Genomic DNA, 24,223 nt, shown 5'->3' with positions numbered 1-24,223 from the left:
TGGAGGTGGAAGTCAGCAGAACGTTTGCTGGGGCTATGTGGGTCCCGGGCAGTGAACTCAGGCCTCCAGGTTCAGCAGAAAGGCCGTTGTCTGCTGATGTACATCAGTGGCCCAAAGTCATCCCTTGTAAATTAGGTGGAGTGGAAATAGAGACCACTTATTAAGAAAGGAAAAGAAAAGTACTCCCAAGAATAAAGTGGGGTGCTGAGCCGAGGAAAGAGGCAGCCAGAGCCCATATGTAGATACTTATGAAACAAAAGCAGACACAGTCTATGCATAGCCAGAAAGCTTTGTTTTTTGTTTGAGTTGTGTGTATGTGTGTGTGTGTGTGTGTGTGTGTTCATGAGTGTGTGTCTGTGTATGATTCTGCATATGATATATATGTTCCTATGTGTATGTGTGTGTTCCTGTGTGGCACATGTGTGTGGTGTATGTCTTCAGGGGTGTAGGTATTCACGTGTGGTGAATGTGTTCATGCATGTGTACTTGTGTGTGAGCAAGTGAGCTTTCCCCCTTATTTTTTGAGACTGACAAGGCTGGATATCGGTGGGCCTCAGGGATCCTCCTGCTTGGCTTTGCCGACACTGGCCTTGTAGACACAGTCTGCCATGTTGCCTTTTTAACAATGGTGCCACAGGTTCAAAGTCAAGTTGGGACTGAGCTATCTCCCCAAGTCCCTGGTTTTGTTTTTAACTGCATCTTGTGGATTCTTTTTAAAAGTTCAGATGAGTACTTTGGATGACAGCCCATAGTTGCCCCGGGCTTTCTCATAGATGCCTTGCTTCCTGAGCTATAATATTTTGTTTCCTTGGCTTGCTTTTGCTTTATTTGCTTTTTAGATCGTCTTACTATAGAGCCTAGGCTGACTTCAAATTCAGTCTTCCTGCCTTAGGCACTGGAGTGCTGGCATTCCACAATTTTTTAAAAAGAATAAATATTTTATTTCACTTATTTATTTAAGTGCATGTGTGTGAGAGAGAGCACATACATGTGTCTGTGGAATCTAGAAGGAAGTGCTGGATCCCCTGGAGCTGGAGTTAGAGATGGTCGAGCCACCTGGCAGGCGTCCTGGGAACTGAAATTTGTCCTCTGAGAACAGTGAGCGTTCTTAACCACTGCGCCATTTTCCCAGCTTCCCCATACTTAACATTTTTATGTTGATCTCAAACATGTCAATATCTCAATTTATCTTTCATTGACAACACTCAGGAGCACTCATGTCTGCTTAGCTTTGCTAAAACAATGTAGGTTTTTGTTCATTTGTTTTTGTTGGGTTTGTTTGTTTGTTTGTTTTTGTTTACTGCTCCGACTCTGATAAGTAAAAATGTTCACTTTTGCTTTAACAGTACTTACTTTTTAGGGAGATCAAGCCTTTCTTCATCTTGTACTCTGCGTGTGATTCTCAGAACTGCCTGTCGCACCCTCTCTAGACTGTGCCCTGGGTCTCAGGCTCTTGGGCAAGCCCACCCGGCCATAGACATGCTTTCCGGCTGTTGTTTCTTTCTGCTGTCTTCTGCCTTTAGGTTCCTGTGGCGCTGAGGCTAAGCACACCTCCCATCTCCTCCAGCTATGCCTTGCATTTCAGCCTTAACTGAAAAGAACTGTCTCCTCTCACTCAAAAAGCACAGGCATCCTTTCCCGGGGTGCAGCAAAGTCCCCCAGGTCAGATCAAAGCTCCCACATGCAGCCCAGCACCTCCTGCCTCTGTTGTGAATCAAATTATTTTTCTGCCCCCTCCTAGTGATCCTGGACTCTGAAAACATGGTGTCTTTACAGTCAGCTTTGGCCCTGGCAGAGGGCTGCCTCCTACATTACACTTTTTCCAGTTCCTCGGCTTCTTCGTCCTGAACTTAATATCAAGTTTGAAACAAGCGCCAACCGCGCTGAACAGACGCTCGGGTGAGTGGTGGGAAGGCTGGCAGACGCTGTTTTCCCAAAATGAAGAAATGTGGCCATTCTAATGATACTTCTGAGACCTGGCGCTGGAACCTGAGGTCAGGGAAAACCATAGGGCCGGCTACTGGCGGGGTGCTGCGAGGTGAGGTCCCTGCCTCCCATCAGGTGCTGCCAGGTGAGATCTCTGCCCCTCATCCACTGCACCTGCGGGAATCACCTCCCTGGGGCTGCACACTGCTCTGCATTAGACCCGAAGGGGCAGGAAGGGAAACAGCTTTTCCGGAGGGTTCTGAGGAGAGGGCCTCACCATGTGCCTGGGGTGCTCTTCTCTAGTCACCAGCCACCCACAGGGCCCCCGCAAACCGGGGTCAGGATAACGCTGTAACCCGTGCCACCTGTGAGGCCAGGAGGCTGGAGGACAGCCTGGGTCTCTTCAACTCCACATCTTGTTTGTCTTCCCTTTTCTTTTCTTTGCTGACTCAGGGCCTAATAAGGGCAAAGCACGTGCTCTACTGCGGAGACCCCACCCCAGCTGCTCACCAGAACCCTCTTTAGGGTTACAGTTTGTACATCAGTGAATTCGGAGTCACACAACTGTCCCCAACACCCTCTTCCAGAAACTCTTCCTCTTGCAAAACCGAATCCCCGCCCCTAGTAAACACCAGCTCTGTGACCCTGGCTGTCACTAGACTCCGACCCTGGGCTCCTCACAGATGTGCAGCCGCACAGGATGGTCTTTCCCTGCCAGGCCTCCTTCATTTAGCATAATGGTTCTCTCTCGTAGCATTTTGCAGATATTTTGGAAGTGGGTCACCATTCATTCCCTTTTATGGACAAACTTGCATCATCTACCACTGATTGCCCTGGACACCTGGGTCGCCGCCACCCTGGCCTACGGTGGATAACTCGGCACGGTGAGAGGGGTGCACAAAGTAGACTTTCACATTTTTTTGTTTGAAGACAGTCTCACTACATTGGTCAGGCTGACCTCCATCAAACTCCTGGCTCCAGGCACCCTTGCCATGGTGGCTTCCTCAGTAGTCAGGGTCACAGGCACATAATACCTGGTCATTTCAGGTTGACCTCTGCGGCAGGCTGAAGGGAGGTGAGCATCAAGTTCCTTACTACCTCCACAAGGGGCCTTGCAACCAGCCAAGAGGGAAGCGCCTCTCTCAGGGGTCAGATTCCAGCCACGGCTCGTCTTGGGGTGTGCGCCACGCATCTTGGGGTGTGTGCCACGCGTCTTGGGGGGTGTGCCACGACTCCTGAGCTTGCCTGGGGATCCACTCTGTCTAGTTTTCTGAGGAGTCTCCTGGCTTTCCTGGAACAGGCTGGATCCACCTAATTCTTCACTCCATTGGGATCTTTTGGTTAACCCAAATCATCCCTTCTTTTCTGAACCCCGAATTCCCTTTTTTTGTGGTGCTATAGAGATTGAACCAGGGTCTCCAGAATGCTGGGCAAGTGCTCTGCCACTGAGCTATTCACCTACATTTCTCATTTTATTTTGAGGTAGTGTCACAGGCTAGCCTTGAACTTACTGTTGCCAGTCAAGCCTGAAACTTGTTATCCTGCCTCGGCCTCCTCAGGCTAGCCTGACCCAATCCTCAAGTTTCCACAGTGTCATCTGGGCACTCATACAATCTCTAGGGGCCCCTGTCCCCAGCAGTCCCCCTGAGTGACTTCCCCTCATCCTCTTGCTCTGGCGGAAGCCGGAAGTGTGACTGTTTGTGTCTCCTGCACCCTGCGTCCGAGCTCAGGCAGGTGGTGATGCACCTCTCTCCACTCGGCAAGAACGTCCCTCCTCCTTCACATCGGTCCAGGTGCTGTGAAGACAGCCTTCACGCTGAGCCCCGCTTACCACCAGCTGGTTCCCGACACCTGCTTGCCTTGGACCCCAGCTCCTTCCTCCCATCCTGCTCACACTTCCTGCCTTCCATACCTGACTGTCTCTCTCCAAATGCTCTGGCCACCGTATGTGTTAGTTTGTTTTTGTTTGTTTTGAGACAGGGCTTCTCTGTGTAGCTCTGCCTATTACTCAGTAGACCAAGCTGGCCTCAAATTTAGAGACCCAACTGCTTCTACCTCCTGGGTGCTGGGATTAAAGGCATAATCACCACACCTGGCCTCTGGCCACCATTCTTGGTGGCTTCGGCTTCATTCATAAAATTCTTCTGCTTCCAGTTTTTTCCCCCTAACAACGTTTCTTCTTTCCCATCCTGGACACAGGCACGCCTGGCCCTTTGTACCTTCTTGTCCTTGTCAAGGCCCGATGTTTGTTGGGAGAGCCACGGCTTCAGGTCCCACCCCACCACGGCCTCTCTCCTGCCAGTCCATTCCCCTTGGCCAAGCCCCAGCTTGGACAGCAGTGTCAACCCTGGAAATAAAAAGAGACAGGCACTGGCCTCCCCCTCCTTCCCATTGGTACAGCCTACCTTGCTTGCGTGTGTGTGTGTGTGTGTGTGTGTGTGTGTGTGTGTGTGTGTGTGTGCCTTACTCCCTTCTACCATGGTCTTCTTATACAGCCCAGCCTGGCCTGGCACTTGCTGTGTAGCTTACACTGCTCTCGAACTCAGAGCAATCCTCCTGTCTCAGAGTCCAAGGGCTGGGATTACAGGTAAGTACCACCACCACTGTCTGATGAATGTAGTTTTTCATCCAAGTCCTTCTGCCCAGGCACCCTGCTTGTTCTTCCGCACAGCGTCAGGATCGTCCCTGAGAGGGAGATTGTACCTTCACCCCTGCAGTCTTAAGAAGGAGAAGAAGGGCGGTGGTGGCACACGCCTTCAATCCTGGCACTCTGGAGGCAGAGCCAGGCGGGTCTCTGTGAGTTCGAGGCCAGCCTGGTCTACAGCGTGAGTTCCAGGACAGCCAGAGCTACACAGAGAAACCCTGTCTCAAACAAAAACAAAAACAAAAAAAAAAAAAAGAAGAAGAAAATGGACCGCCCCACCCCCAACCTCACATCCCTTCTGCTCTACATCACTCTGTTCACCAGTTCCACCCCAAATCCCCACAAACAAGGGCCTCCCTGGGCCTCTACCTCCCGCTGGTCACTCTCAGAAAGCCGGCCTCTGGCCGCACCCCACCGACGCCATCCAAGGCCGCCAGCAGCACACATCGGGTGAAGCCAGAGCTGACCTCTCAGCGTCTGCCACGGTCCATCCAGGTTGTGTTGCTGCCCTGGCTCTGAGACCCTGGAGCCCCCCAGCCTTCCCTCTCCCCCTTACCCCCTCCCTGCCTTCCCTGCACCCCAACTGTCTTCAGGACCGGCCCTCAGGCCCCAGGGCTTCAGCAGCCTACTGTCTCCCCTGGGCTTCAGACCCCGCATTTCCATGTCTACCCAGCTTCTCCATCTGAAAGAGAAAAGGTGAACTCTCTGTGGCTGAGTGTGACTTGTTCCTCCAAAATTCAAGAGGTGGTGGGAGAGGCCAACAAGAGGTATGGACGTCTTGAGGCTGATTTAGTTCCTGAGGGATGGATTAGCTCTCCAGATGACAAGTTATTGATATAAAGTTAGCATAGCACCTCCCCTCTGTTTCCTCAGGGTCAGTGCCCCCGTGTGTGTGTGTGTGTGTGTGTGTGTGTGTGTGTGTGTGTGTGTGTGTGTGTGTACACAGAGAGAGAGAGAGAGAGAGAGAGAGAGAGAGAGAGAGAGAGAGAGAGAGAGAAAGATACAGAGATAGAGAAAGTGCCGATATATAGACCTCCATCTTACCAGCTCCCTGCCTAAGCCTCTCAAGGGCTGGGGTCCCAGGCACCACTGCTCTCCTCCAGTTCTCTATCGAACACACAGCATTCTCTTTGCTTGAGTCTCTTTTCCCCCATGGGTTGGAGCAGCATGTGGGCCCTTAAAACCATGAGTCAAAATAAAACTGCTTTCTTTAAAAACCAGCCAGCCTCAAGTTAGTCTGTTATACCAACAGAACACAGGATGAGCATCTCCCACCCGGCTCCCACCCAGCCCTGTTCTCTTGTTGTGATGAAACATCATGACCCAGGCACCTTATGAGAGGAGGTAGTTCATTGGGGGCTTACAGTTTCAGAGGGTTAGCTGACGATCACCATGGCGGGGAGTGTGGCGGCAGGCAGGCAGGCAGGCATGGCGCTGGAGCAGTAGCCGAGAGCGCACATCTGATCCATAGGTTATAGGAAGGGAGGGAGGGAGGGAGGGAGGGAGGGAGGGAGGGAGGGAGAGAGAAGAGAGAGAGAGAGAGAGAGAGAGCACCTGACATGGGCTTTTGAAACCTCAAAGTCTACCCCCAGTGACACATCTCCTCCAACAAGGCCACACCTAATCCTTCCGCAACAGTTCCACCAACTGGGGACCAAGCATTCAAACCTAAGAGCCTGTGAGGGTGATTCTCATCCAAACCTAAGAGCCTGTGAGGGTGATTCTCATCCAAACCTAAGAGCCTGTGAGGGTGATTCTCATCCAAACCTAAGAGCCTATAAGGGTGATTCTCATTCAAACAAAAGCCTATGAGGGTGATTCTCATTCAAACCTAAGAGCCTGTGAGGGTGATTCTCATTCAAACCACCCGAGCAGTAAGTTAGCATGGAGGGGTGTGTCCACATGCAGGCTAGCTCAATCCTATCTTCTCTCCTCACAACCACTCCATCTGTCTTCCTTGCTGGCCCCCCATCTGAGGCCCCTCACCCGAACTACCACCATCACCTACCCCACACTTATGGTTTGATTTACCGTGCTTTTAGGCCAAGCATTTGGTATTACACTCTGCCTTCCACAGCTGCTGCTCTTTGTGGCCTCCAGAACATCATTTAAAATGTGAACTGCATCATGCTTGACCTGTCCAGAGTTTCTGGAGCTTCTGCCGCACTAGCCCCTCCCAGTCCCCTTCCTACAGTCCCCTCACACAGTCTGCAGCTCACCCCACCTTCTTCCTGCCCACTCCAGTCCCACCCCCTCTGCAGGGCCTTTGAATATGCCGTCTGCAGCTCATCCAGCCGTCCCTAGATTGTCACAGGGCTCCCTCAGACCATTTCAAATCATGTCACCTACTCAAAAAGGCTTATGAGGGAAGCCCCTGCCCTCGCTGGCCTTTCTTCCTCACCCGACTCTGCCTTTGCCCCTTGGCCTACCATGGCCCGACGGCCTATGTATTCAAGTTGGCTTCTTCTAGGAGCCCGAGCACTCCCCGGCTCATTCACTGTAACATCGCCCATGGCAGGTGATCTAGCCAGAGACGCCAGAAGACAGAGTACTTCTAGGTGAATCTTAGGGCCACTCAGCAATCCTAGGCCAAAAGCATAGAGTTAATAAAGCTAACACTGGGGCCGACCAGGGTGTAGCTTCTGTAATCCTGGCTACTTGTGAGGCGAGGACTGTTTGAGTCCAGGTGTCTGAGAACAGCCTGGACAACATAAGATAACCTACTCTTAAAACCAAAACAAACAAACAAACAAACAAAAAACCCCTCCAAACACTGGGTTTATGGCTTACTCAGAGTCAAGTGCAACAGCTATTTTAAATGATCAGATTAGGCAGGAGAGCTGACTCGATCACTAAAGAGCTTACTGTGCAAGCATAAGGGCCTGAGTTGGGATCCCAATCATCCACATAAAAAGCTGGATATGGTGTCTGCTTTCTATTACCCCAGTGCAGGGGAGTGGGACTACAGGAACCTGGGAGTCTTGCTGTCTGGCCAATCTGTGAGCCCAAGGTCCAGTAAGAGACCTCTAACCGCCTGGCCCAGCAGGAATGACGGTATTTATTCTAAAGAGACTTGTTTTCTCCACTTCGGCCACCAGACTATTAAAACAAGGCACCCGGAGGAATGGGAACTTCCCCAGGAACTTCATGCTGTGGGAGGGCCGAAGCCTGGGGCAGCCACAGGGACTCGGCTTCCAGAAGGAGATCTGGAACCTGTCAGAACACCTTGTAGGACAGACTGGAGCCCAGACAATGATGGGCCCACACCTTGCCCAGGACTGCTTAGCTTTGCAGAACTCTAGCCCACTTTTTAACCCTGAACTTCATGTTAGGACCTCCAAAGATGACTGGGGCTGTAACTGGATCTCTCTGTCCATTTTTCCAATTTGGTCACATTGAATAAATCTTCTTTTTCTGCTCTTTTTTTTTTTTTTTTGGTTTTTCGAGACAGGGTTTCTCTGTGTAGCTTTGCGCCTTTCCTGGAGCTCACTTGGTAGCCCAGGCTGGCCTCGAACTCACAGAGATCCACCTGGCTCTGCCTCCCTAGTGCTGGGATTAAAGGCGTGCGCCGCCGCCGCCGCCGCCGCCGCCGCCGCCGCCGCCGCCACCGCCGCCACCACCACCCGGCACACTTTTTGTTTTTAATTGAAAACAATAAATGGAGCTGGAGAGGTGGCTCAGGGGTTAAGAGCACATGTTGCTCTTGCAGACAAACTGAGTTCAGTTCTCAGCACCCACATTGGGCAGCTCACAACCTCCAGCAACTCCAGCTCCAGGGGCTCCAACACTCCTCTGGTTTCCACAGGCACCCCAACACACATGCACATAATCACACACAGACACACACATAAAGTGAAAATAAAAATAAAATCTTTAAAATTCCTCAGGGCCGGAAGGACAGCTTAGCGGGTAAAGGCATCTGCTATCAAGCTAACAATCTGAGTTCGATTCCCAGTACACTCACGGTAGAGGGACAGAACTAACTTGTCCTCTGACGATAAACGTTTTTAAATTACTTTAAAGAGAAAAGAGAGAATATCTGTCATCTCATGCTTCACCCTCCAGTCTGTCTGATTTGAGTGCATTTGATGTGGGTTTTTTCTTTTTCTTTTTCATTTTTTTTTTTTTTTAAATTTTTTTTTTTTTTGGTTTTTCGAGACAGGGTTTCTCTGTGTAGCTTTGCGCCTTTCCTGGGACTCACTTGGTAGCCCAGGCTGGCCTCGAACTCACAGAGATCCACCTGGCTCTGCCTCCCGAGTGCTGGGATTAAAGGCGTGCGCCACCACCGCCCGGCTCTTTTTCATTTTTTAAGACAGGGTTTCTCTGTGTAGCCCTGGCTGGCCTGCAACTCACTCTGTAGACCAGGATGGCCTCTGCCTCCTGAGTGCTGGGATTAAAGGAGTGCACCACCACTGCCCTGCTTTGAGTACATTTGAAAAGGAGGCCACAACTACTAACTCAGTTAATTATTTGACTATGTAGAGCAAATAGAAGACAGTCAAATCTTAACAAAGCATATAGTGAACAATCATGCAATCTCCAACACAGATCCCATGCCAGCTTTGGGTCCTGGGGATGCACCCGGGGCTCCAGCATGCAATGCACACATACATTCCCACTGGGCCTCTCTTGCCTTTGTGACTCGGCTGGAGTTGAGAGGGAGCTTCCCATGCAGCACAGCCTCCAGCCGTGAGACATGCCTGATACCAGGAAGGTTGGCAAACAGCAGCGTAAGGTTCCTAGTCAGAGGTAAGCGTCCCAGACAGTTCTGAAGAACTGGGAAAGTGTCAGCACGTCGTGAGCAAAGGCAATGGAATTGCTGCTTTTGTCACAAACCTTAAATACTCTCCGACTTTTTAAATAATAGGCTTGTGTTGCTATGGGAAAAATAAATGTACATATCATAAAATGTATATAAATGTGTAGCATGACGAGTCCCTAATAAAGAATTTCAACTAGAACGTGGAACATTGCAGAAAAAAATTGATCAGAAATGAAAAGAACCCGAATGGGTTTTCTAGTTTCGGCTTCACAAACAAAGCCATAAAAGGAAAGGTGAGCCGGGCGGTGGTGGCGCACGCCTTTAATCCCAGCACTCGGGAGGCAGAGGCAGGTGGATCTCTGTGAGTTCGAGGCCAGCCTGGGCTACCAAGTGAGTTCCAGGAAAGGCACAAAGCTACACAGAGAAACCCTGTCTCAAAAAAAATTAAAAAATAAAATAAAATAAAAAAAAGAGGTGAATGAAACGGAATAAACAGAACCCTGCAGGGTAAAGCTGAGTGGCTGCCATAGGCCAAAAGGCAGGCAACCAAAGACAGCGAGCACTTGCATCTCAAACCACAAACACTGCGTCTTAGGGTTACTATTGCTGTGATGATGGGAGGAAAGGGTGTGTTTTACTTATACTTCCACATCACTTCATCATTTGAAGGAAGTCAGGACGAGAACCCAAACAGGGCAGGAACCTGGAGGCGGGAGTTGATGCAGAGGTCATGGAGGGGTGCTGCTTACTGGCTTGCTCTCCATGGCTTGCTCAACTTCCTTCTCCTTCCCCTCACCCCGAGACAGGGTTTCTCTGTGTAGCCTTGGCTGTCCTAGAACTAGCTCTGTAAAACAGTCTGCCTCTGCCTCCCAAGTACTGGGATTAAAGGCGTGTGCCACTACCGATTGGCATCTGCTTCTTTTCTTATAGAACCCAGAACCACCAGCCCGGGGTGACCCCACCCACAATGGGCTGGGCCCTCCCCCATCAATCACTAATTTAAAAAATGCCCTACAGGCTTTCCTACAGCCTGATCTTCTGGGGGCGTTTTCTCAGTTGAGGCTCCCTCCTCTCAGATGACTCAGGCTTGGGTCAAATTGACATAAAAGTAGCCAGCACATACCATGTCTCTAAGGAGCAAAGGGCTCCCAAGAAATATGGACAAAGGTTATGAGGAGGCAATTCACAGGAAAGGGAACCGAAATACAATTATAAAATAAACTTAAGTCCACAGTCAACAAAATGCAAATGAGAGCAAACCCAGATCGTATGCCTGTCATTCATCGAAGGCAGAGCCTAGAAGACACACCCAATCCAGTTCCTATCAAGAAGAGAAATGCATGTGCCCTTTGACCCTGCAAGTGTACCTCACATAAACCTTCCTAGATGGATGCATGCTACCAATTACAGCACTGTCCTGGAAGCAAATGACCATACTCGACTCATCTGTTTGCCATCGTGGGGTGACTTTATCTCCCAGTTTGCTTGGGAGAGTCTGGTGTACACCTTGGCCCCCATGTAATTCATCATGAGCCCCCTCTGGGCTCTTGAAAATGTCCCACCGTGGATTACAGATCATCTCTGCCCATTCTCTACTGCTGTCGTGAGTATGAGTCCTGGCAATTCATAAGGAAGACTATCTCTCAGTCCAGAGGCTGAGAAGGCTTATGTCAACTTGCTTGTCCAGGGCCTCTGTCCTGTACCCTTCCAGGGGAAGGCAGAAGTCAGAAGGGCATAGGAGACATAGAGAATTTAGGGCACATTTCACCCTTTTATTAAGAATTCATCAAGGTTACAAACTGTGGAAGTTTGAATGTAATTGGCCCCCAATTCAGAGGTCACAGGGAATAGCACTGTAAGGAGGTGTGACTTGTTGGAGTGGGTATGGCCTTGTTGGAGGAAGTGTCACTGTAGGGGCAAGCTTTGAGGTTTCCTATGCTCAGGATACCACCCAGTGTCACTGTAGGGGCAAGCTTTGAGGTTTCCTATGCTCAGGATACCACCCAGTGTTTCTTGTTGCCTCCAAGATATTAGGACTCTCAGCTCCAGCACCACATCCACCTGCACACTGCCATGCTCCCTGCCATGATGATAATGGACTGGACCTCTGAAACTGTAAATGAGCCACCCCAATTAAATGCTTTCTTTTTTTTTTTTTTTTTTTTTTTTTGGTTTTTCGAGACAGGGTTTCTCTGTGTAGCTTTGCGCCTTTCCTGGAGCTCACTTGGTAGCCCAGGCTGGCCTCGAACTCACAGAGATCCGCCTGGCTCTGCCTCCCGAGTGCTGGGATTAAAGGCGTGCGCCACCAACGCCCGGCTAAATGCTTTCTTTATAAGAGTTGCCATGGTCATTGTGTCTCTTCACAGCAATAGAAACTAAGATGCTAACCTTGGAAATGGCATCAATCCATTCACAAGTTTCCTTGGAAATAGCATCAATCCATTCACAAGTTTCCTTGGAAATAGCATCAATCCATTCACAAGTTTAAGCAACTCTTAAAGGTCCCATTAATACTGTCACAATGGCAACTGCATTTCACTCTGGGTTCTGGAGAAGACATAAACCATGGCATAGATTATGGCTACATTAACCATAAGAAAATATTGATGAAACAGGAGACTGAAAACAGGCAGAAGAGTGACAGGGACATCAATTCTTGGGGGGCTCTGTTGATTTCCTTTTTATTTATTTTTCATTTTTTTCCCTTGAGTCTTACTACATAGCCCCAACTGACCTGGAACTCTGAATGTAGAACAGCCGGATTTGAACTTACAAAGGTCAGCCCTGGTCTCGTTTCTTCTCCTTTTACACAGGAAGCTGTGCCCAAGTGACTGAAACTCTGGTCCAAGCCCTTGGGATGGGGAGGTGCACGGACACTTTGTGGGTGAGCCAACACTTGCTATCCTCTGGCTTGACCGCCCTGCCCCCAACACCTGAACTGGAAAAGTCTTCTGAACTCCGAGCCTGCCTGCGACCCTCAGGGGCAGCGTTCTCCTTGGTGTCCGCTCTGCTTCCTCCCTTCTCCTAGATGGTCGCCTGTGAACCTTTAGTAAACTCTTCTCAGAGCTCACTCTTCCGTGGAACTGAGGCTGTGAGCTTGTCAGACAAAGACACAGAAGACTTTGCCCAGGGTGGTTTTGGTGGCCACTGATTTCTCTGGGACCCTAGCTCTCCCCCTCCCCTGAGGCAGGAAGGCCTCCTTTACTCTGAAGGACCCCCACTGCCATTTACCCCACATCAAGAGGAGACGTTATGTGTAAAAGGAAATCCCGTGCAGCAGAGAAGGAATGAGAGAACGCTGCCCTCTGTGACTACGGGAACTATTTCTACAGCCCAGGCTAAAGATGAGCAGGAGAGGGGAAGCCCACACACACTGTCTATCAAAGGATGGCTCCGGGGGCCTGCAGAATGCCAGAGAGAGGCCAGGGGACACCTGGAGGACAGGGGACTTTTCACTCTGTATTTTCTCATATTAAAAATCTTTTTAGCTGGGCAGTGGTGGCCCAAGCCTTTAATCCCAGCACTCGGGAGGCAGAGGCAGGCAGATCTCTGTGAGTTCGAGGCCAGCCTGGGCTACCAAGTGAGTTCCAGGAAAAGGCACAAAGCTACACAGAGAAACCCTGTCTCAAAAAACCAAAAAAAAAAAAAAAAAAAAAAAATTTTTAGCTGGGCAGTGGTGGCCCAAGCCTTTAATCCCAGTACTCAGGAGGCAGATTCAGGTGGATCTTTATAAGTTTTTCAGGCAGCCTGGTCTACAGAGTAAGTTCCAGAACAGCCAGAGCTATACAGAGAAACTATCTCAGAAAACAAAACAAACCAAACATATGTATATAAATATTTATATATGTAAAAATAAAGTTTTGAACTTCTTCAAAAAGTTAAACTTCAACAATAAAAAATAAATAAAAATTGTCATAGACTTTCAGTATTGATTATTCCCATCCTTTTAATAACACAGCTCAAGACTATATTTCCCATCCTCCTTTGTGCAAGGGCATGACCACATGACTAATGGACTGTAAGTGAAAGCAGTGTCAGATTCAGGCAAACAAATAAACAAGAACAAAACAAAACGAAAAACCTGGGAGTGGTGGCACATGCTTTCTTTAATTCTTTAAAGTCAATCTCTGTGATTTGATTCTAGCCTGGTCTACATAGTGAATTCCAGAACAGCCATGACTACACAGAGAGACCTTGTCTCAAAATAAAAAACAGAATGGCCCGGGACACTTGTGCACCCTTCACCTTGCCAGCTGGAATACAGTTGTGATCACTAGAATCCTGACAGCTGTACTGGATCCCGAGGACAAACGTCACTTTTTCAGGGATGTCACCAAGAAATGCTCTTGGATCCATGGTGACTCTGTGTGCTAGGAACGATGAGCTCAAGACGTTTGATAAGCGATCAGAATTGATTTAGAAAGTTTAATGAAGAACAGGGCCAAGGGTCTGGGAAGATGGTTAGTGGGAAAACAGCGCCTGACATGCAAGCATGGGGACCTGAGATTAAGTCCCCGGAACCCTTGTAAAGCTGGAGCCTGTGGTATGAGCATCTGCAGTGTCAGTTCTAGGGTGACGTGAGAGGAAGGGACAAGAGAATCCAGGGGCTCACAGGCGGCCATCTACACAGCCATGGAACCAATAGGAGAGGCCCTCCCTGAAAACAAGGGGAAAGGCCGGGGATGGCAACAATGTTATCCTCTGGCCTCCATTCACAATACAAACACACACACACACACACACACACACACACACACACACACACACACACACACACACACACACGGAGGGGCGGGATTGTAACAAGAAATAAGTGAAAATGAGAAAAGAATGTAGCTGAGGCTGGAGCTCATACATACGCAGGGCTCTGAGTTTTATCTCCATCACTGCACATTCACACAGCCTTTCATTTACCGGCTGGGCATGTACCTCAGTTGAGACAGTGCTTGCACAGCATACACAAGGTCCTGGACTCAACCCGCGGCACCACATAAACTAAGTGTGGTGGCTCAGGCTTGTCAGCTCAGCACGGGAGAGGCAGAGGCAGGAGAATCAGAAATTCAAGGTCATCTTCGGCTGGAGGGACTCAGAAGCTCGTCTGGGCTGGAGACCATGTCTAACGAAACAAAACAAACCTCAAACAAAAAGTACGGCAGCTGTGGGCAGAAATCTAGGGGTGAGTTCTTGGAATCCCCCCCTTGAGGGGAATGGGGTCTTTTTATAGCAGTAAAAGGAGTCACCTGCCCTTTCCTGCTGGGTCATTCTTGGGTTTTATTTGAACAGAGTTCAAGAGGGCAGCTCACTCCATCTTGTAGTAGTAAATTTTATAACCCACTTGTCCCCGAGAGTGGCCATTTGGGGCAAGGCCAGGAGCCAGCAGAAGTCAAGACCCCAAATGCACATGCATCACAAGTCACTGGGGGGGGGTGTCCCACTTTGCCTTCTATGGCTGTAATAAAACACTCATCAAAAGCAAGTTCGAGGAGGAGCGGATTTATTGTGCTTACACTTCCACATCACAGTCCTTCACGGAGGAAGTCTGGCAGGAGCTCAGAGTAGGAACCTAGAGGCAGGATCCGAAGGGCAGGGCACCTCTGACTGGTTCCTCCCCATGGTTTCCTCAGCCTGCTTTCTTATACAGCCCAGGTCCACCTGCCCTGGAGTGGCACCACCACAGTGAGCTGGGCCCTCCCGCATTCATTACTAGTCAAGAATCTGGTGGAGGCAATTCCTCAGCTGAGGATCCTTTCCCAGGTCTTCTAGGTCTCGTCAAGTTGAGTCAGGCAAGGAGCAGCTGGAGGGTGGAGATCTTTTGCTGTTCCTTCTGGCCCGTCAGTGTCACAGCTTTGGGCTTTTCTCCTATCATTTTTTTTTTTTTTGAGGGGGTGTAAGTTTCTTACATTGCTTAAGAGTATTTTTGAGATCTCCTTGTCTTATTACTGCCTAAGTGTGCTGATAAACGACGGGAGGATGTGACGGGGGTTGTCTAGTCTGATGTGGTGACAAGATTTGCACTCTACGTTTTGGTATTTCCTGTCACAACTGCTACTTTACACCAATGAGGAGCCCGTCACCAGATCCGGATCTTCTGGTCTCTGGTTTTGTATCTCAAGAATTCCATTTCAAAGGAGATGATGATTTCCATTGTGGGGACAGTGATAAGAGGGCTGTGTCTCACAATAGAGACAGAGGGTTGTGTCTCACAACAGAGACAGAGGGTTGTGTCTCACAATAGTGACAGAGGGTTGTGTCTCACAATAGTGACAGAGGTTGAGTCTCACAATAGTGACAGAGGTTGAGTCTCACAATAGTGACAGAGGTTTGTGTCTCACAATAGTGACAGGGTTGAGTCTCACAACAGTGACAGAGGGTTGAGTCTCACAATAGTGACAGAGGGTTGAGTCTCACAATAGTGACAGGGTTGAGTCTCACAACAGTGACAGAGGGTTGAGTCTCACAACAGTGACTCTGGGGTTCAATCTCACAGCAGCTTTCTGGAGCCAGGTAGAGGGGGTTTCAAGGGACCCCTGTAGCCATAGCCCCTGCTACCTATCTGAGGCCTGTCTTGGGGTGGAGTTTGCAATATTGTAGATACTTTTCCACCAAATCAGGGTTTATTCAAAGAATTTGGGTTGGGGAGTCATCATTTTTATAGTAAGTGCTCCGTGAGAAGCTGTGAAGGAAATAGAGGCCTTAATATTTCAAAGCCTTTTTTTTTTTTTTTTTTTTTTTTTAGTTGAAAAGGAAAGCGTTTCTCCCAAAACTCTTCCAGGACAAGCTTCAAGCTATGTCCCCTGACACTCTGGTTGAGAGAACAGGTTTAAAACCCTGGCTCGAAAGATATCGAGTCCATACCGACTGCAAATATACTGTAATACATGCAAGCATACAAACGTAGCCAATGCCTTCATGAGGAAAGGTTCTCTAGGAGGTGAGGAGAAAGCGGCTCTTCCTGTCCATGCAGCTCGAGCCCAGCCCAGCTCATGGGACTTCCCTTCCCTGGCATCACCTTGACATCTCCATCAGGCCAGAGCACCTCCACTCATGTCTAGAAGCTTCTCCAATATGGCTACCCTCAGACTCCCAGACCACGCCCATCTTGAACAGATGATACCAGAGGCAGTCTATGCCTAGGCACAGTGTGTGGCCCATGGTATTGGGGGAGGGGGGAAGCAGACATCTACCCACAGTGACACCCATAACTGAATAATTGTGCATTCGACAATGATTAGTGATCCTGACAATAAGGCAAGGATGTGTGTTAGCGATTTCTAAGGGGACCCGTTTAGCTGGGAATTGTGGGGATGTCTCTCAAGGAGCTCTTAGGCCATCTTAAGGGTGAGATGTGGTAAGTAGAGGTGAGGCGGAGAAGACACACCACCTGAAGAGAGATTAGGAAGAACACCCCTGAAGTTTTGGTTGCGGTAGGGGTGAGGGTGGAGGGGGTGGGTCTGGCACTTCAAAGTGTTTCTAAGATCATCTAGAATAGAACAAGGTGCCTCTAGTGACACACTGCTGTTTTCTAATGAAATATCTGAGGCTGAGTCCCTTATAAGGAAGGTTTAGTAGGGTCACAGCTCTAGAGACCAGAAGTATTAACAGCACGGCCCTGGCTCTGGAGAAGGTGGGTGGTGGCATCATGGCAGGAAAGTGTTGTGAAATATTCCTTAACACTGTGTGAAGATGTGTCACTGTGATTGGTTTAATAAAAAGCTATTGGCCAATAGCTAGGTAGGATTTCCAGGTACAGAGGGTGCTGGAAAGAAGAAGGGTATATGTAAGCTGATACGGAGGAAGCAGCATGAGCAATATAGAGAAGAGGTAGCCAAGCCATGTAAAAAACATAGATTAAAAGATACAGGTTAATTTAAGTTATAAGAGCCATTTAGAAACAAGCCTAAGCTATGGGCTGAGCAGAGCCCTCAGTCAGCTCATCACTTCCCTGTAGGCTACCCCTCAAAGCTCCCCCCCCCTTTTTTTTTAACTCTCCCAACTATTCCTTAATTTTTCCATTCCAAGAACCCAGCTCCCAACACATGCTCCCCTAGGGGTCAAATGTGGAGAGCATTTCTTTTCTGAGGAGCTGGGGTGAAGGCCACACCACAGCATCCTTGTTCACAGCTGGCTAGGGGACAGAACACTTTCTCTGTGGGCAGAGGCACTGAAACCAGGCTGGTGGCAGAACTGGGACGTGGCTGCCAACTTGTTTAGTTGGAACTGCTCATGCCTGGGCACACAGACATGGGTATACCTACTCCTAGAGGGCCGTCAGTGACATTTGAAATTCAGATAGTTTCTAATCTAATGCCTGTCCAATTGTCACAGGAGGTGTACTTACACTAAGAAATTGTCATTTATCAGTAATCCAAAGCTAACCAAGAGTCCTAAATTTTACCTGATGACCTTACTTGTAATCGGAGGCTTTTCTCTGTCCTGCATCATCCCATAGCAGTTTCCAAATAATCACTCAGAGGCTTATATTAGTTATAAATGTTTGTCTGATGGCTCCAGCTTATTACTGGCTAGCTCTTACATTTAAATTAACTCATTTCTATTAATCTATGTATCGCATGTGACCCGTGGCTTACTGTTCTCTGACATCTTGTTCCTTGGGTGGCTGGATTGCATCTGCCCTGACTCCACCCTCCTTCCCTCATCTCTCCATTTGGTTCCCACCCAGCCTTATTCTGCCTGGCTATTGGCCAAAACAGCTTTATTTATCAACTAGTGAAAGCAACACATTTTCACAGCATACAGAAAGACCATCCCACAGCACCAACTTGTTCTATAAACTATGCCACCTGGACTCATTTCTCAGGGAACTGGCTAAAGACACTCTTATAGAAAGGGGTAAGCTTAAATGCCAACCAGCCCAATGCAATGGGTAGGATGTTCATATTCCTACACATTTTATATACCGAGACCCCAACTCTAAGGTAGTATAAGAAAGTGGTTGGGTCAGGCATAGACTAGAGTCCTCATGAATGGGACCAGTGTCTTTGTATGAGAAGGCCAGACCCCTAGCTCATTCTCCATTGTTATGTGAGAATACACAAAGCCTTGGTCATCTGTATGGCTCCACTGGAGCCCAGCTGTGCTAGTACCCTGATCTTGAACTTCCAAGATAAATTAATTTATCTCATTAATTAAGATTTAATGAGAGGGCTTGGAAGTATAGTTCAGTGGGTAAGCACATGCTTAGAACACATCAGACCCCCAGGACAAAAGCCAAATCAGTAACAACAACAGAACCCACAAAAAAATAAACTCTCAAGTGGGAAATAAATTTGTTTGGGTTACAAACTACTCAGTTTATGGTGGTGTGCTTCATCTGGCCTAATGGACGCCAAGGAGTGTGGAGGGAGGACATAAGAGAAAAGAGAATGTGGGGGTGGGGTGGGGGATGGGACAGGGGTGGGGGAAGGGCAGCCACCAAGAGGAGGGAGTAGAGTTGGGTTAAGACTAAAGACTGACCTGTGGCCTGGCAGGTGGAGGGGATAGTGACTTTTCTTAAAAAAAAAAAATTATATGACTATGTATATGTATGTATGTGTATATAGATGTATATATGTGTGTATATATATATGTGTGTGTGTGTGTATATATATATATATATATATATATATATATATATATATATATATATATAATTTTGCCTGCTTGTGTATATGTGTATCATGTGCATAAAGTGCTCAAGGAATCCAGAAGGATGTTGGATTCCCTGGGAATGGAGATACAGATGGTTATAAGGCACCTGTGGGTGCTGAGAACCAAACCTGGGTCCTCTGCAAGAGCAGCAAGTGCTCTTAATCACAAAGTCACCTCTCCAGCCCCCCATGGTGTCTTCTTGTGGATAGTGGTGGCCTCAGGGACTAGAGGTTACGGGAGACCCTGGAGAAAAAGGTTTCCACACAGGAGTGCAGGAAGAGACTGCACAGTAGCTCCTGCCCATCATCATGTCTTCCAGTGCAGGCCTCTTTCCATGCCTGGAGACGTAGCACTGTCCAGTCTGTGCTCTAGGGAACGCTGTCCCGGAGATGGGGTCCTGTGGATGCAGACAGCAGGGGAGAGCCTATGAGGCTCAATAGAGCCTCAACTTCCCAGATCTGAGCTGAGGCCCAGAGAGACTCCTTTCCCCACCTACCACCTATCCCTGACAACTACCTGGGAGTCACCCTACTTTCTGGTACTCTCTTCTCCCATCATGTCCCAACCTGGCCTGGCCACTGGGACCCACTGCAGGGATGGGGGGTGGTGGTGGGGTAATGACAATGTCAGCACCCGATTGGCTGGCATTGCTTTGCTGCGGGTAACAAGTGGCCCTGCTGGGTTGGTCCCAGCAGAGGACACTGTAAGCTAGCAAGCTCTGTGGTGGGCAGCAGGAGCCCTCACCCTGGATTTGAACCTGCTCCCTGAAGCTGTTTTCTCCCAGGCTACCCTATGCCTGCCCTAAGAAGACTCAGCCCCTGACGGTCTGCAGGAATCAAGGTTAGCATAGGCAATGCCCTGTTCACGTGACCAACACATGCACGCACACACTGGGGCAGACACGCTGGCTGCCTCCTGAGTGCCACACACTATTCCAAGCCAACAAAAAGGTTCTGCTCAGTGGGGGGGGGGGTACCTGTGGCAGGCAGGTGGGCTCCACCTACCCCCGTGCACAAATCAGGTACTAAGAGAAGCACAGCCTGCCTGTTTCTTTTGCCAATGATTGGTTAAGTTGGGGCATGTGATGCTGTCTTGATCCATGTGACAGAACCCAGGGGGCTGAAGGCTGGGTCTGAGAAAGGCATTTGAGCTGTGCTGAGGATTTGGGACATAAATCCCATGAGCCTGGTTTAGTCTGCCACTAGAAAATCAGATCTCTGCACAGACTCCTGGCTAAAGAAACGTTTGAGATATTAAGGCGAGAACTCATTTCTAGCTGCCACGAGGTAGGCAGGGATTCCATTGTCTTCAAATCAGAAGATGTGGTAAAGGCATCACATGGCATCACCTGAGGAGCACCTACTGCCTCCAGTATGGGCTTCCTTCACCACAGGCACCTGTGATGGTGGAATATGGTGGTGGCTGGGATGCAGGTTTTGGTACCAGATGGCTTAGGTTTAACTTTCTGCTTTGCTTCCCCCAAGCTAAGGTACTGTAAACAAATTATTTAGCCTTTGTAGGCCTCTGTTTGCTCATTTGTCAAATGGACTAGTATCAACCACGTGTACCGGGGCCCCCGCCGTTCAAACCAGTCACTTGCTCACTCACAGTGCCGGTTTTGCAGCTAGTGACACAGGGCTCCAGTTCCATGAAGGTAGGTTGTTTAGGAGGCTGAATCCCAACCTAGGAAATGCATCCGCATGCAGCAGTGCCTTTGGAGGGAGACAGTTCTAGGATGCCAGAACATGGCTTATTCTTAAGGAGGCCACATTTATCCTACTCCAGCTGTTTGGTCAGGGAAAACGGTAACCAGCAGCTGGCTGCTGAGCGGAGGAAAGCTCTCCTAGGAAAACACTGTAGGCATCGGAAGGACGGGGAGGCCTGACAGTGGACCAGCCTGGCTCTTCTGCTTGTGTGGTGGCTAACTCTACATATCGACTGTACCGGGCCATGGTGGTAAGGCATTATATCTGAGTATGCCTAGGAGGGCATTCCTGGAAGAGAGGGGCATTTGGATTGGTAGACTGAGCACAGCAGAGGCTCATTTAGGTAAGAGCCTAAATGGTGCCAAAAGGCAGGAAGCCGAATCTCTCTGTGCTGACCACTGGAGCCAGGATCTCCTTGTGCTGCCCTTGGCGCTCTCGGGTCATGGACCAGAGTCAGCACTGCCCTCTCGACTTATAGGCCTTCCTCGGCCTCTAGCTGGCTGGTGGCAGCGTGAGACTTGTCAGCCTCTGTAACACATGGACCAGATCCTTAAATCAATCCCATTCCATATCTGTTGTCCCCCTGGTCCTGTTTTTCTAGAGAACTCTAATATGCCCTGGTGACTATAACTAGGAAGTAGATTCTACCATTGTTAACGAGGAGACAGAAACAGTGACAGTGGTGTGCAGAGCCGCCACACACTGGTGCCCGGCACAGATGTTCCTCACGTGGCGAGGAACTGCAGATGTGGTTAGGGTTAGCAGGGGTTGTGAGAGGGGAAGAATCATTAATAGTGTGTCTGGAGTGCCCCAATCTACCTATGGACTCTAAAATCAGAGTTTCCCTAGCTGCAGAGGGCCAGGGGGAGACGCAGCCATGAACAACAAATTGGTGATATTCTTCAGTGACATTTTTCTAAACTACTAAAAATATGCCATAAAAAGGTTAGTTTGGACAGGTGAAAGGGATGGCCAAAAGCTTTATCACACATTGGCTTTAAGACAGAGGAAGAGGTCATGAGCTAAGGAATGTGGGAGACCGAGAAAGGCAAGGAAACTATCCTCACCCAGGGCCTCCAGAAGGGGATATTACCCTACCTGCTGAGGCCATTTGAGCTCCAGCTTCCCATGGCTGTAATAAAATACTTGAAAAAATGAACTTAAAGGGAAGAAAGGCTTCACAGGTTTGGGTCCACAGTCACTTGGCCCTGCTACTTTGGCCTTGCAATGGTCTGGCACACCACTGCAAAAGTGTGTGGTACAGGAGGCTTGTTCATGTCACGGCATCTGGGAAACACACAGAAAAGGGGTCAGGGTCTTAGTATCTCCCTGAAGGCCACATCCCCAAGGACCTACCTTCTTCCCACTAGGCTCCACCCCTTAAAGAGGTTGCTGAACAAGTCTTTAACCTACTGACCTTTGAGAAATATTCAAGACCCAAAGTATGGCACCCAGCAAGTCCTGCTCAGGTTATGTCCTAACCTCCGGAACCGTAAGACAACAGATGTGTTGTCTGTAGTAATTTTTTACAGCAGCAACAGCGACAAATACTAACCAACAGCCCAACAGCCATGTCATTGGCATGGTCCTTGGACTCCAGCTTGTGGGAAAAACAGTGCATGTTTCTTTGGACTCCAAAGACCTGAACTTGGCACTAAGAAGGTGGGCTCCAAAGTCAGGGCAGAAGCTGGATATCCTCTCTTGTTAAAGATTCCACTGTGAACATCTACAAAATTGCTTCAAGCTGAACATCTATAAAATTCCTTTAAGCAGGCCTATCATAGCCATATGCTCTCCAGGATGGGCAGAATGTTAGATGGAGTTGATCTGCAGTTACAACCTGTTACACACCAAAGCTCTAAACACGGAAATCACACTCAGGGCCGAGTGACCCGACACCAAGCCACACACAACTGCTGTAGGGGACAAAACAACCGTGTGCTCACTTTGGGCACACGGCTGCAGACTATGAAGGCAGGTGACCAAAGACAGGCCTCCCCCCCCCCCCAAACAAAAGCAGCTGGATTTGTGGGCAGAGAGAGTCTGCAAGGCTTCCCCAGGCTGAGTAAGACACATCCTCCTCATCACTGGGGCTGCCATCCCTGTTTCCTGGTCTGATGCTCTGGGTGGTGAGACTTGGCCTTTCTCAGGATGAGGTCCCTCTCCAGCCAGATGTTTTCTAGGATCAGCCTTCTTGAAGAGTGGCCAAGCCTTTTGAAATCACATGGAGCAGGAAAACTTTTCCCATGTCCTGCTATCTGTTTTGCCTCATTTGTCAGATACAAGGGAAATGGCCACACTGAGGAGGATATAAATAGCAACCCAGATGGACGAATGCGTGTGTTGACAGGCCCGCGGCCAACCTTCTGAAGTGTCCTAGGCAAATAAATCTATTCATGGAATTTTTTTTTTCATGATCTAGAAAATACTCACTGAAGCAGGTGAATTAAGTTAAAATGAATTCATTTAAAGAGCCCAGAAGACTCCAGGGCTCTGAGGGGAATATACTAAGTCATTTCATTCATGAGACCAGACGTAATACTATTAAAGGAAGAAGGGAAGATGAAGGCCTGGGGGAGGTCAGGTTTCAAGTTTCTCCCCAAGGCTTTCTTCCCCACTTATCATCAAGCTGGAAAATACTGGAACAGATTGTTCACAAGAAGGGCCACAGGCTGGATGCTGTGGTATTCATTCCGGGAACTGACCTCCAAGTCTGAGGGTGAGTAACCGGCAGCTAGACCAATTAATCAAATGACCGGTGTAACCACTATTTCATAGGCTCAGGCATCATGAGCACAGAAATCTGCACTTGGCCCTTAAGGAGCTCAGACTGAAGTGTACACAGCCCAAGAGCAAAGTCCTTCTCACCCAGCAGAGGGAAGGGGGCTGGGAGCCCAGGGCTCTGTGCTTAGGGCCACGAATAGCAACCCATGCTAATCATTCATTTAATTCAGCTAACCCATGAGCCTTCTCCCTGCCATTGATGCTGTGTCTTGAATGTATCTCCCCGAAGTTCACGTGCTAGAAACTTAATGGTCAAAGTTCATGCGTTAGCAGGTTTGGAGGTGTTATTTTTGGAGGCAACTGGGATTGAGTCATGAGGGTCAGGCTCCCTGTGGTGGCATTGGTGGCTTCAAAAGAGTTAGGGACCAGGGCTAGCATGCTTACTCTGTCTCCTCGTGTCCTCTGCCAAGTCACAATGTGGCAAGAATACCTTACCAGACAGCAGTGCTGGGCTCCTGGAGGGCCCAGACTTCAGAACTGAGAACTAAATAAACCTCCATTCTTTATAAAAGTACCCAGTCTGTGGTACTGTGTGGTGGCAACAGAGACTACCCAAGACGACTGTATGGGGATCTGGGCCCAGGTTACCCTACCTGTAAAGTGCATGTGCCCACTCACAGAATGCCCATGGATGGTGCTTCATTCATGTAGAGAGTCAAGTCCACAGGACAGAACCTGTTTGATGAGCCTCAAAGATCAGTAAATATGGAGATCATTCCCAAGTGCAGAGTGTAAAGGCCATCTGTGAAATGC

Source organism: Peromyscus maniculatus, chromosome 8 (genome assembly GCF_049852395.1).
Source record: "Peromyscus maniculatus bairdii isolate BWxNUB_F1_BW_parent chromosome 8, HU_Pman_BW_mat_3.1, whole genome shotgun sequence".
NCBI lineage: Eukaryota > Metazoa > Chordata > Mammalia > Rodentia > Cricetidae > Peromyscus > Peromyscus maniculatus.
This window is presented reverse-complemented; position numbering follows the sequence as displayed.